General features: G+C 41.9%; 1 protein-coding gene across 2 annotated transcripts in view; it reads right to left on the bottom strand.

The window, feature by feature from the left end:
• Positions 1 to 14,414, bottom strand: part of LOC126470317 (homeotic protein female sterile) — a 568,331-nt gene extending 553,917 nt beyond the window's left edge. For both annotated transcript variants that reach the window (XM_050098094.1, XM_050098093.1), the window contains exon 1: positions 14,155 to 14,414. The gene's annotated coding sequence lies outside the window, so the exon portion shown is untranslated. The remainder of the gene's footprint in view (positions 1 to 14,154) is intronic.
• Positions 14,415 to 14,621: the final 207 nt, after the last annotated feature.

The following is a 14,621-nucleotide window of genomic DNA, read 5'->3' as shown; positions in this document are numbered from 1 at the left end:
AAGCAGAAAGGTCCCAACCTGCTTCTATGCTTGTTTATAACGGTCCATATATGCTTGGCGTCGACAGTGAGTTCATTACAGACTGAACTTAAGCCCAGGGAGCGAAAGGCTATTTACAATTTGTACAGAAACCAGATGGCAGTTATAAGAGTCGAGGGGCATGAAAGGGAAGCAGTGGTTGGGAAGGGAGTACGACAGGGTTGTAGCCTCTCCCCGATGTTGTTCAATCTGTATATTGAGCAAGCAGTAAAGGAAACAAAAGAAAAATTCGGAGTAGGTATTAAAATTCATAGAGAAGAAATAAAAACTTTGAGGTTCGCCGATGACATTGTAATTCTGTCAGAGACAGCAAAGGACTTGGAAGAGCAGTTGAATGGAATGGACAGTGTCTTGAAAGGAGGATATAAGATGAACATCAACAAAAGCAAAACAAGGATAATGGAATGTAGTCTAATTAAGTCGGGTGATGCTGAGGGAATTAGATTAGGAAATGAGGCACTTAAAGTAGTAAAGGAGTTTTGCTACTTGGGGAGCAAAATAACTGATGATGGTCGAAGTAGAGAGGATATAAAATGTAGGCTGGCAATGGCAAGGAAAGCGTTTCTGAAGAAGAGAAATTTGTTAACATCCAGTATTGATTTAAGTGTCAGGAAGTCATTTCTGAAAGTATTCGTATGGAGTGTAGCCATGTATGGAAGTGAAACATGGACGATAAATAGTTTGGACAAGAAGAGAATAGAAGCTTTCGAAATGTGGTGCTACAGAAAAATGCTGAAGATTAGATGGGTAGATCACATAACTAATGAGGAAGTATTGAATAGGATTGGGGAGAAGAGAAGTTCGTGGCACAACTTGACCAGAAGAAGGGATCGGTTGGTAGGACATGTTCTGAGGCATCAAGGGATCACCAATTTAGTATTGGAGGGCAGTGTGGAGGGTAAAAATCGTAGAGGGAGACCAAGAGATGAATACACTAAGCAGATTCAGAAGGATGTAGGTTGCAGTAGGTACTGGGAGATGAAAAAGCTTGCACAGGATAGAGTAGCATGGAGAGCTGCATCAAACCAGTCTCAGGACTGAAGACCACAACAACAACAACATATGCGTTCCGGTTAGTTCTAAAATTTATACCGCACCTGTCACAGAAAAAAAGTGGCGAAGAAGCTTGTGAGACATGTCTCACAGAGAAGGCAAAATTAGAACTTGGCGTCGACACTGAGTTCATTACAGACTGAACTTAAGCCCAGGTAAGAGAAGGAAAATTATACTTCAACGATCTGTCGACGACGATTTCACGAATGGGCACAGCATAAGTTAAAACTGGGTAATTTTTATTTTAATTATTTATTTACTGGTTTCTTTAAGCTGGCAATATTAAACTCCTCACGTCCTCTCTTACATATAACTAGGAATTTTAGATATTTTACACTGAATACAATATCTGATCAAAATTACATAGATACCCATATGTAAAGCGGAACTGACCCCTAGATGTCACGAGAGTTGGACCCACCGTATAAAAGTAGGCGGGAAGTACTACGCGCCAGTAGAGAACCAATAACACCGAAGTCGGTTGGTCAGGAGATCTGAGAGACTTCGAACGTGGACTACACACAGGAAGTCACCCGAGAACAGATCAATTTAGAATATTTCTACTCTTCTAAAGCTGCGCAAGTCGATTGTTAGTACTATGATTATGAAGTGGAATATCTGATGTATTGGCGGACTGGGACCGTAGAGCGTTACGGAGGTGGGTTGTGAAGAAATTGCATGAAATCAGGCGCCATTTCCGAAGTGCTGCCATGAGTCCATCTAGAACAACGATTGTGCGCAGGAAGTTTAAAGTAATAGGGTGCAAGTTCGAACAGCTCATCATAAGCCACACATTTTTGTAGTCAGTCCTAAGCGAAGTTTGAGGTGGCCTAAAAAGCGGCGCCACAGTACAGTGGATGGCTGGAAACGAGTGGTTTGGGGTGATGAATCACGTTATAGAACTGCGGCAATCCGATGGAAGGGTTTGGGTTCGGCGAAAGGACTGGAGAACTTTACCTGTCTTCATGTGTTGTGCCAACAGTGACGTAAGGATCAGGTGGTGTTATGCTAAGGGTATATTTTTCGTGCTTAGTGTGAGGTCCCTTTTTTGCACTTAATAAATTTTAAAGCCATGCTTACTGCGTACAGTAAAGGAACGGAGCAGAGCAGAGCGGAGACGGTGACTGTATCAGCACGAAAATGCACCCTATCATAAATCAACGTCTATGAGACAATAGTTTGTGGACAATAACATTTCAGAAATTGAGCCTGCCCCGAGTCCCAATATGGATCCAACGGCACATGCTCGGGATGAGTTAGAACGTCGCCGGCCGGAGTGGCCGTGCGGTTCTAGGCGCTACAGTCTGGAACCGAGCGACCGCTACGGTCGCAGGTTCGAATCCTGCCTCGGGCATGGATGTGTGTGATGTCCTTAAGTTAGTTAGGTTTAATTAGTTCTAAGTTCTAGGCGACTGATGACCTCAGAAGTTAAGTCGCATAGTGCTCGGAGCCATTTGAACCATTAGAACGTCGACTTAGTTCCATACCCCAGCGTCCAACGTCCAACGTAGTTAACTTCTCCTGTTTCGGCTCTTGAAACACGTGCTGCCATTTCTACACCGACATTCAGAGACGTCACTGAAAATGACCCCATCAGAGTTCAAGCCGTCATAAAGGTGAAGGGTGGACACACCTCATATTAACGTCCGTTGATAGGTGTTCGAATACTTTTGATAATATAGCGTATATTGCGAAAAGCATGTAATAAATTATATCAAATACGGAATACAACGTATAGAGCTCACTGTAGTCCACAAAAGAACATACTTTATATTCGTTAATAAGAAGTACAACAACGGAAATTACAGGAAAGTACATTCAAACAACGAGCGCTGTCTAGCAGCAGAAAGCATGAGGGAAAGGCTGGAAGAGCGAGAGGAGGGGCAACAAGACAAGATACAAGTAATGAAGATTACATATTCAGAGATTGCCGAAAAGCATTTGACACGGAGCCCCACTGCAGGCTGTTAACGACGGTATGAGCATACGGGATAGATTCCCGTATATGGGAGTGGTTCGAAGACTTCTCGAGTAATAGAACCCAGTACGTTGTTCTCAACGGCGAGTGTTCACCAGAGACAAGGGTACCGTCAGAAGCGCTCCGGGAAAGTGATTGGAGTGCTATTATTTTCTGTATACATAAATGATATAACAGATATTGTGAGCAGCCATCTGCGATTGTTTGCTGCTGATGCTGTAGTTTACAGGGTGTCGTCGTTGAGTGGCTGTAGAAGGATATAAAATGAGTTTCCAGATGATGTGATGAATGGCAGCTAGCTCTAAATGTAGAAAAATTTAAGTTAATGTAGATGAGTAGGAAAAACAAACCCGCAATATTCGAATACAGCATTGGAAGTGTGCGGCTTGAGACAGTCAGGTCGATTAACTATCTAGGCGTAACGTTGCAACGAGTTATGAAATGGAACGAGTATGTAAGGACTGTTGTAGCAGAGAAGGCGAATGGCCGACTTCGGTTCACTGGGAGAATTTTAGGAAAGTGTCAATCTGAAAAGGAAAAAGGAAGATATCGTAACAGTTCAGAAGTGTGCTGTTACATTTGTTACCCGTAGTTTCGAACAACACGCGACTTTCTTTTCCAGGAACACTATTGAAAAATTTAGAGAACTTGCATTTGAAGCTGACTGCAGAACGATTCTACTGCCTCCAACGTACGTTTCACGCGAGGACCACGAAGATAAGAGAAATTAGGGGCTCGCAAGAAGGCATATAGACAGCCGTTTTCCCCTCGCTCTGTTCGCGAGTGGAACAGGAAAGGGCTAGTAGCTGCACAGGGTACCCTCCGCCACGTACCGTACGGTACGTTGCGGAGTATGTAGATGTAAAAGGAAAAGACGTTACTGAGTGAGAAATGGAAAGAGGATTAAGTGTAACTGGGGAAAAAAACAGGAGCATCTGTACTTATCTTTGACAAAGGGGCTGGTCATAAACGTTAATTTTTGGTGAAACATTATGAGGGTGACAAACTTCTTCTTAAAAGCAACACTGCACTGAATTGCGCGCAGAGTGCATGGTACTTTATTCCAGAGGCGGACAGCACCAAAAGAGGAGATGGCGGATGTTTTTGTTTTATGGATGGGCACAGCTAGATAAGGATCAACCATGGTCCTTTTAAAGGAACCATTCCGATATCCTCATTGAACAACATAGGAAGATCGTCGAAGAACTACATCTGAATGGCCGGACAGAGATTTGAGTCTTGCTACCCTCAAGTTTAAGTCCTGTGTCCTAACCGATCACCTCTTCGTTCGACAATTGGAGGACGAACTTTGGATCAATGTTTCGAGGAAATGTCTCTAGTGATTGAAGAAAACTATACACACCACTTTACAATTTTCACGTTGTTCACAGAGATTCAGGAGGGATATATTAACCTCGAGCGGAATTGCTAAGGACTTATATTCTTTCACGGGATTCTTTAGAGTATTTTGGATGCAAGTAATTTTGTTTAACACAATCAGACAAATGAAATTTTCAGCCAGCACCTTAACACATACAGCATTCAGCCGCTTTTTATATGACTTTATTTAGTCATATAAGAATTACTTGCTTACTGTATTTCTTAAAGCAATTTAATCTACAGCCACGGAGCTGAATCACTATAACTACGCTTGAATTAAAATTAGCCATGGAGTTGTTATATAAACAAGTACGAGTAATATCCTTCACCTCAATAAAAATGGTCCGTATAATGAGAACGTAACGCCTATGTTGTTGATATGCATCACCAAATGCTGGGTGTAGTTTGCTTATTTTTCCGGTGTTCCTTGCGTAAGTGGACAGTGTAAGTAATGATTGTCATATGTGAATTTCTACATAACAGGAGGACACTCTGATTTCCGTAAACGAAACTGTTTGCATATTTTACCAATATCGATAGGACAACAACTGTCAGCAACGAGAAATACTTGTGTGTTCGAATTATAGTTAAGCTTTCAGCACGCAGCAGTATTGTACACACAGCAAAAACCACATTCAAACTGTCAAAATGAAATTAAGAAGCACACCTAAAATGTAAATTTCCCGAAACGCTCCGTGAGCAAGATAAAGTAATCAAAGGTCGTTACTGCCATCAGCAATTTTTTTGATACCGGAAACTAAACTATTGTTTTACCATTACATATTGGACTTCCCGCAACTTTTTGTAAAATAAATAACGTCTTTGAATTCTTATGTTATGTTATTACAATTATATGCATATCAAAGCACTCCGGTGTCCGTAGAAAACTTATTGGATGACCTCTACTTCTTAAATGATAAATTCCTGTCATACGACAGTAGCTGATGAACTACGAAAAAGTAAGGTTCCACTTCTCGGTGTCGAGCGTTACGGACCAAGAATTTCACGTACGAAATAAATTAGAGCGCGTGCCGTACTGACGTAACTGTAGCTAAGGTAATGTCGTATCCAGCGTTCGCTGCCTCCTATAACGTCAAAGTAATGAGATCCTAATTCAACCTACGAGAAAATGTAACCTTACCAAAAGCGAAACTGATATCTGGATGCCTGTCCGTGACCGGAAACTTTTCCAATAACGGCGATACGTCAATATCGTTCTGACGCTACAACATCTCTCTCATTTTTGTTGAGTTCTTTCTCTCTGATCTTTCACTGGAACAGTAATGTTTCCCGTCTTTTGACAAAGTCAAGGCAGACATTGACTAAGTAAAGGGAGGCATAACTTTCTGTAACAAGATTATAGCTTCAGTTTCACTTTAACGGCAAAATTTAATGTCGCTGCGGTTTGTCATTGTATTCACTAGACTGCAGGAATAACACTCCTCACGTTACGGGCATAAGCCTCTTCGAGAGCCGGCCCCGGTGGTCTCGCGGTTCTAGGCGCGCAGTCCGAAACCGCGCGACTGCTACGGTCGCAGGTTCGAATCTTGCCTCGGGCATGGATGTGTGTGATGTCCTTAGGTTAGTTAGGTTTAGGTAGATCTAAGTTCTAGGGGACTGATGACCACACTGTTAAGTCCCATTGTGCTCAGAGCCATTTGAACCATTTTGAACCTCTTCGAGAGCCTGAGTTCTTACCTCACATACACTATGGGACCAAAAGTATCCGTACTCACCCAAAAAAATATGTTTTTCATATTAGGTGCATTGTTCTGCCACCTACTGCCAGGTACTCCGTATCAGCGACCTCAGTAGTCATTAGACAACGTGAGAGAGAAGAATGGGGCGGTCCGCGAAACTAACAAACTTCGAACGTGGTCAGATGATTGGGTGTCACTTGTGTCATGCGTCTGTACGAGAGATTTCCACACCCCGAAACATCCCTAGGTTCACTGTTTCCGAAGTGATAGTGAAGTGGAAACGTGAAGGGACACGTGCAGAACAAAAGCGTTCAGGTCGACCTCGTCTGTTGACTGACAGAGACCACCGACAGTTGAAGAGGGTCGTAATGTATAATAGGTAGACATCTATTCAGACCATCACACAGGAATTCCAAACTGCATCAGGATCCACTGCAAGTACTATGAAAGTTAGGCTGCTCATAAGCCAAACATCACGCCGGTAAATGCCAAACGACGCCTCGCTTGGTGTAAGAAGCGTAAACATTGGACGGGGAGTGGATAAACGTTGTGTGGAGTGACGTCATCTGTCAGCGTGTGTAGTGCCAACAGTAAAATTCGAAGGTGGTGGTGTTATGGTGTCGTCGTGTTTTTCATGGAGGGGGCTTGCACCCTTGTTGCTTTGCATGGCACTATCACAGCACAGGCCTATAATGATGTTTTGAACACCTTCTTGCTTCCCACTATTTAAGAGCAATTCGGGGATGGCGACTGCATCTTTCTGCACTATAGAGCACCTGTTCATAATGCACGGCCCGTGGCGGAGTGGTTACGCGACAATAATATCCCTGTAATGGACTGCCGGCCGGTGTGGCCGAGCGGTTCTAGGCGCTTCAGTCTGGAACCGCGCGACCGCTACGGTCGTAGGTTCGAATCCTGCCTCGGGCATGGATGTGTGTGATGTCCTTAGGTTAGTTAGGTTTAAGTAGTTCTAAGTTCTAGGGGACTGATGGCCTCAGCAGTTAAGTCCCATAGTGCTCAGAGCCATTTGAACCATTTTTTGTAATGGACTGGACTGCACATAGTCCTGACCTGAATCCTATAGAACACCTTTGGGATGTTTTGGAACGTCGACTTCCTGCCAGGCCTCACCGACCGACGTCGATCTCTCTTCTCAATGCAGCACTCCGTGAAGAATGGGCTGCCATTCCCCAAGAAACCTTCCAGCACTTTATTGAACGTATGCCTGAGAGAGTGGAAGCTGTGATCAAGGCTAAGGGTGGGCCAACACTGTATTAAATTCTAGCATTAACAATGGGGGCGCCACGAACTTGTAATTTTCGGCCAGGTGTCCGGATACTTTTGATCACATAGTGTAGAAATTATCACCAGTGTGCGGTTTCGTAGCTTCTCTGTGCTATATCCCAACACTGAATGGTCTATGCGCGTTGCAAGGCATTCGCCAGAGTGACCTGGCCTCCGCTGTTCTGCGTCTGTTCGTATTCACGCTTAGAAGCCGACCGGATACGACGTGCCGACCATCCCAAGCGACGATTTCAGGTACTTTTTCACACACCTGTGTGAATGCTGAGCTGTTTTGCCAGTTTTGTTTCACAGATACAGTATAGCATGACCAACATTTCTACGACGGCATACGCACTTCAATTAAGCAGGAGACACTCTTCAACTGCGTTTAGTAATAGCAATAGCACATTGAAAGAATTACTGTTGCCAATTTTTATACTGGTGTTCTCTCGGCATTTGAGAGTACTGACGAGTAATGAAAGCTCTGTTTTCTCTCAGGAGAACATGCGTTAAACCAAAAAATTTTGTTATTTCGGAGCGTATATACTATGTCATCTAAGACAAGCACCTTCTTATCTTTTCATCCTGTGGCGTCTGCAATCAAGAGCATGAATGTGACGTTACGTAGAGGCTATAGGCAGTCGACAAATAACGCCGATAATAAAACGTTTCTATTTATACTGGGTAGGCTAGTGGGGTCCATACTAGATTAATCTGCCAAAGTGCATCAATCGTGTAAAAAAAAAAAAAAAAAAAAAAAAAAAAGAACCACTAATGCTTACAGGTTTACATCCTTAGCAACATTTTTTTAAGCTTTTACGGGAAGTTGCGATTCAACATGCTTCGAGAGGACTGCACGTGTGTAATCTGGTAAAGGTTATACACAGTGTGACCAGTTCTTCGTTATTGGCATCCGATGCATGACACCTCCGAGGCCATGAAAATAACTTTACGAAAAAAAGCGCACCTAATTTTCCAACGTTAACGGTAGAATTGCTGCAAAGGAAGACTTCTTCATCCTACTGGGAGTATTTCGCGTTTTATCTAAGACCCTAAAAACATGCAATACATCGAAAGAAAGCGATTTTTCCAAGAGACGAACGCCAACAGGGTGACATTTCCTTTACAGTTAAGAAACTATTTAGGGGTTATCTAAGGCCTCAAAAACGTGAACACAAAATCTGCGACGGGAAGTCAGCTCTGGCAGATGATACTGTGGTGGCTAGATATGGGACGGAAAGCGTTAACAGTACACAAGACACCTGTGTGACAAGTTTCATTTTAAAACAAATTTACCCTAACGATCTCACCGCGGTCGAACGATGACGGCAACGTTGGGAGCTTTAATCTGATGAACGTGAAGGCGCAAAGGCACAGTTAAGGAACAAAATGAGAGAAAAGATGCATTTTTTATTGTTTGCATTTTCGTAGTTTGCATAACGATGTCAACAGAAAAAAATCATCTGAGCTTATAAAAGACGTCACACACATACGGACAGTGCTCACAGTTTGGACTAAGCAGTTTAAATCTTGAGGATTTTCCCAACGTCTGTAAGGAAGTCTCTGCGTCGGAAGACGGCAGAACCAGAAAGCTTTTTGCTGCCTGCCTACAGCCCGGGGCTGTGCAGTTCAAACAAGCTGTGTGTGCCCAAGCCTCTGGCGACCTTCAGCTCCGGAAATCTTTCTACTGCCAAGGAATCTGTAATCATTGAATGTCGTAACTTCCAATGGATTCACAGACCCATTCATATAAATGTACGACAGCGAGTCCTGTCTTTGGTCTTCAATGTGCAAAGAATTTAATGATGGAAATAATATCGAAAGGTAAAAAGAAATACAAGACTTAACACAACTGAAGGTCGACACTAATATCCAAAGGAAACATTCATGCATGTCATCTCTGGCAAATGAGATTTTACGCAGTTCTAACATTTTGTTGGGAAAGGACTAGCAACTTAAATTTGATAATTCTTTATTTCAGATTTCTTTCACAGGTTCGTGTATTTTATACTCTAGACTAGTTTCGAACGTAGCCACTCAGTTTCAAACCAGACCTGTACTTAAGGGCATATCGACGCAAAACCTCACCGACATACTCTGATAATATAACACGTCTTACAACACATATTGTGGTAACAACGTTATCCGAGTATATCGCGAGGTTTTGCGTCGATAAGCACTTCAGTGCAGAACTGGTCTGAAAATAAACAGCTACGTTCGAAACTAGTCATGAGTATAAAATACGCAACTGTGACAGAAAATTTTAAATAGAGAAATAAAATTCTGGTAACGGCCAGATAACATCTGAAAAAAGCATCATGCTGGAGATTATTTTGATGCTATTGGAGAAACCATTGCCACGAAATTACAAGACCTTCCAAAACAGTAGCGCCTCATCGCTGAAAAACTGACGTTGCCATGAAATTACAATTACCTTCCACACCAGTGGAGCCTCATCGCTGTAAAACTGATGACACTTGCTAAAGATGAAGTGAGCTGCTTAAATTTATGTTGCAGACTAGTCTGAGAGGTACTTCAACAAAATTACGGCGGTCGCGTTCTCTAGGAAGTGAGACGCTTCCATTTGAGAAGATGCTCAAATTCACCAGGTATGGACACTGAACAGGCCCTGACAGGTCAAATTTAGTTTGGCAAAAACATGGGACTCTTTCTTTTAGTGACAATGTGTGATTTATCATTGAGTTTGAAACGGAATATTGTGTAATCCAAGTTTGTTTATTAAAATACTAACAAAATATTATTATAATTGTTCTTATCAGTATAATAATCTTCAAATTAATTCCTTGTATCCATATAATCCCTACGAAAAGCTTCCTGAAACAGTCGAGCACGTTTCTGATGTTGGCAAAATATTATTGCTGAAAACTTCGTCCGGTGGCCATCATCGTCGCCGTCAATCGATATTGGGGAGAAATGGTTATCTACATTAAATATCTCTTTTCATTTAAACAGAGTCACTAATAAAATCAGTTGAAGATAACTTTCTTCTGTGCATCATCAAACAACTGAAAACAATTCTGGGCACACAATTTAAGTATTTAAATACGCGGAATACCGTTTACACAATTCGCAGACAGAATTCACTCCTTTGAGCTTAAGATTACACTTTAACAGATGAGGGTATTCCAGAAACGAAAACAAGATCCAAACTGACTAGTGGGTGTAGATTCAACAGCGAAACTGAAGTAACGTAAAGAATGAATAAATCTATCAAAGCTGTAGGCTTTATGATAAGGGCTGTCGAGGCTTTAAGTTTCCATGCAGTAGTGTCTGATAGAAAGACCACCTTATCAAATTTTACCCTGGTAGCCTTTAGTTTTCTACCTGTTTCCGCTTTGTTTTTTGTTTTGTTTAGTTCAGATTTTTGAAATGTATATTTAACAAATTCAATTGAAAATTTGAAATTTTCCTAAAACATGTACCATTGATACATGAGAATCGTGTTGTTGAGCGTAGCGGTTAAAGCGGGTGATTTCTATTCAGAAAGAACGTGGTTCAAATATTCATTCAGAAACACAGATATAGGTTTCAGGTGATTTCAAGCGGATGCCGTTGTGATTCCTCTGCAAAGCCCATATCTCACGGAATCATTCCGCACGGGAACTGCACGGTGTGATTGCATGAATACTCAGTACCATATCATGCAAATATAATTGGACATTACAACTACAACATACTTTTAATTTAGAAGGTTATGATCGCACCGTCGGTGCATTTAGCAAAGAGAAATTATAACTAGCTGATAATTTTTCCTTTGTTGGGGACCCCAAACATAATTAAGTTTCTACACTGTAACACTGTCGCAGCAGTCTGTATGTTTTTATTATTTGCACGAACGTGATTTCGGCTTATGGTCCATTATCATGGGCAACTGGGAAAGGTACCAGTACATATCAGACATGTCTGCCTAACACGTCATCGTCAAAAATATGAATTGTAATGTTAGACGACAACGTTACGCCGACATATCGACATGTGACATATATTGGGATCTTCCCCAGTTGTCCTTGATAACTGCTAAAAATTCCAAATCATGATAACGAAATAATAAAAAGCATAGAGTAAAATGGTGACAATGTTGTCATTTTAAAAAATTATAACTGGTTTTTGAATATCACCGATGTTTAAATGTTGCTCGGAGAAGCAGCATTTCCATTTCTCGGACTGGCAGCTACCGCCTGAAATTTACTGTGAAATTTCAGGAGGAGGTTAAACATAGCCTGACAGAGAAAGGCTTTTCGAACGTTGAGAATATGCGTAAACATCTATATGATAGATCAGAAGGTGTAGACATGATGCAGAATACTGCATTGTCTCGTCAATATCAAAAATAACTTTGGAAGCACACCTTTGCGAAATTCCTTTATATCATGACCCACTCTCCTTTCGATAACGAGCTCACTTATAGATTTTCCAGCGTGGGAGAAATCATCGACCGTAACACTGAGATAAGGAAGCTTCCTTAGATTCGACCTGAGTGCTTTACGGAAACCACTAGGACACGTAAGCCAAAATAGACAAGCCATGTTATAGGAGAGGGAGGTGGGATGGGCACAAATGATGAACAGTTATTGTTGAATAAATAATAAAACTGTGATGGGCTGTTGCCCTGGAGCAGCAGAGCGCGGGACGTTTCCTTAAATGCCAGGGCCGAGCCCTGCAAAACCTGAGACCGGCCTGCGGCTGGCAGCACCGTTACTCTAGGCTACCCAGCAAGGCCTTGCAGTTTTCTTGCAGGTAACGCCATTTTTTGTCTACATACTTTCAACGGAAAACAGAACGCTACGTATCCTAAATGAGTGCCGCAAACATCTTGAAAAAAAATCATTAACTAAATCAAGGTATAATGCTGATGCTTGAACAGTTCTTTTTCAGTAATAGTAGTAGTAGGCGACTTCCAATGTACAGCTGGTTGACTAGGAAACATCAGACGCAAAGAATACATGTTTGACACATTATTTTGACTTTTTGCAAAGAGTTTACAATGTACTAGAGCTTTTATTTTTCTAATTAACAGCACATTATTGTGAGACTTTACGACGCTATCGATTGCATGCTGGTTTCCCAACTACTAATGCTACGCACTAAAGAAATAAGAATTGTTCGCTTTTTAACCAATATAAGTAAAAATTTTTCTGTTGGGTCCAGAAATACAGAATTCCAAACAGAAAAATCTTTATAAGCAACAAATGTCTCGAGTTCACAATCCGTTTAATTGACAGCTTCAGTAATAAGCAAGACATCACTTTCCAGCTGCAAGTGGTGGAAATATGTACTGGTCCTGTTTTTTCTTCGTTGTGGGTTAGTTAATAATGCATTAAGTGGTTCGTGCTCCCTAAATGGAAGGCAGAAATGAGCTTCCTGTGTGTGAAGGTTAGTCCATTACGTCATAGTCTATAAACTTTCTCAGTTTTCTTTCTTGAAAAAAAAATTGTTTATAATACAGATGAAAAATGCAATTCGATAACAATAAAAGTTCCTTATTTATGCTGGAAGTGTACACACATCACATGTAGGGAATGTTTCTCCCAAAACAATAATATCTATTTGTTAAGAGTCCTCATTCGGAGTATACAATTACAATAAAATGACGTATCCGCGTAATATTAGCTATACATATGAATAATTAGACTTTTGAAGTTAGTACTGATAGTATGTCCAGTACACAGATATACATACTGTTCGCGTTATAAGACGAACTTAAACCATAAAGTGATGTTTGCTGCAACTTTACTTCTTTGTTGTTTTCTGTAACTGTCACTAAACCCGCGCATACGTTTGTCATTCATTATTCCTTGTGCTCACGCTGGCCTATCGTTATCGTTGCACACGATATAGCAAAAAAAAACTGGAAAAGGTGCATGCGTTTGCAGATTACAACTATGCATTCGCTTGAGCGCTTTGTTGCCGTAGTAGCTAAGCAGTTGCAGTGTTGCTGCGTGCACTCGCTTGTAACAGCAACACAATCTTTGACTGTTTTCTTCGGAGCTCTTAACAGGCACGGCACGAAATGCACAGAACCTACATCGATTTCGTATTTTTTTGCGATAACATTACACTCTAAATAGAAAATGCACCACTACGAGGTAACTACGTGGCGCCCTTTTAGTCGAGTGGGTTATTTCGCGCTGGCTGAAAGCACACGTAGCGATTTTATTTCCAGCGTTCTAACAAACTGGCTTCAATATGCGGTACTGATCAATAAATTTCTTCATAGGATCAAAAACAATATTAAGAGAAAGCGCGTTTCTGACAGCTACTGACAATGCCACACGCTGGCACTACGGGCGCTCCGACAGTGACTTCAATTCCTACGACCACTGGACGACAGTAGCAACTATTTCCTTCGTATGTCACACTCCCAAGCAAATAATCCTGCATAAATGGTCTTAGTGATTTCTCAAGCATTCAGGGAAATTATTCTCCTTTCGTTATAAAAACTGAGCGCACTCACAGACAACGAAAAATTTGACTATGACGGGTGACAACAGGTTGTTCATAGTCGGCAAAGTCTGCGTAACGGCGAAACTTCGACGAACAGAAATTCCCGAAGGTACAACAGATGCAGCGGGAAACACCTGTTACGTCAGTTTATATGATCTATCATTGAAACACCTGTTAACTGGAAGGCGCCTAAAATTTTCCGCGAAAATAAGCAACAAAGTCCAGCAGCGTAATTAGAAAAAAATAGTAAGTTACCTTGCCATTTACTTCGACTTCCGCGTCTTCTGCAGCGACACAGCTCTAACCGCACGGACGTCTACTGTCAAAACTTTGGCCCGCTGTTGGTGGCTGGACCATGCGGCGCGCAAGAAAGAAAAGCGTCTGCGCTGTTGCGGGCAAGTTGAATGTCTTTTGCACTACAGAAGAAAGGTACCGGGCAGTGTCACTGCTGTCGCTCGACTGACGCTCCCGTCATCACGCGCCGCGGTCGGATTAACGTTCCTCACGCTTGGCGATGTACCATCTGACTGCACCTAACCGCACGTTTACGATGAAATAACTGTTATTTGTGGGCAATGAGCTCGGCTGCGCTGAAAGAGCTCGGCTGCGCGCAGAGCCATCTACCGTCGCGCCGCGAAGCATGCAACCTGTCCTGCCATCTGCTGCTGATATTGAACATTACAAGACCCACGCTACATTAAGTAGTTAGCCGACTTCGCTAC

Source organism: Schistocerca serialis, chromosome 3 (genome assembly GCF_023864345.2).
Source record: "Schistocerca serialis cubense isolate TAMUIC-IGC-003099 chromosome 3, iqSchSeri2.2, whole genome shotgun sequence".
Classification (NCBI taxonomy): domain Eukaryota; kingdom Metazoa; phylum Arthropoda; class Insecta; order Orthoptera; family Acrididae; genus Schistocerca; species Schistocerca serialis.
The sequence above is the reverse complement of the archived record's forward strand: the minus strand, read 5'-3'. Positions and strand labels throughout refer to the sequence as shown.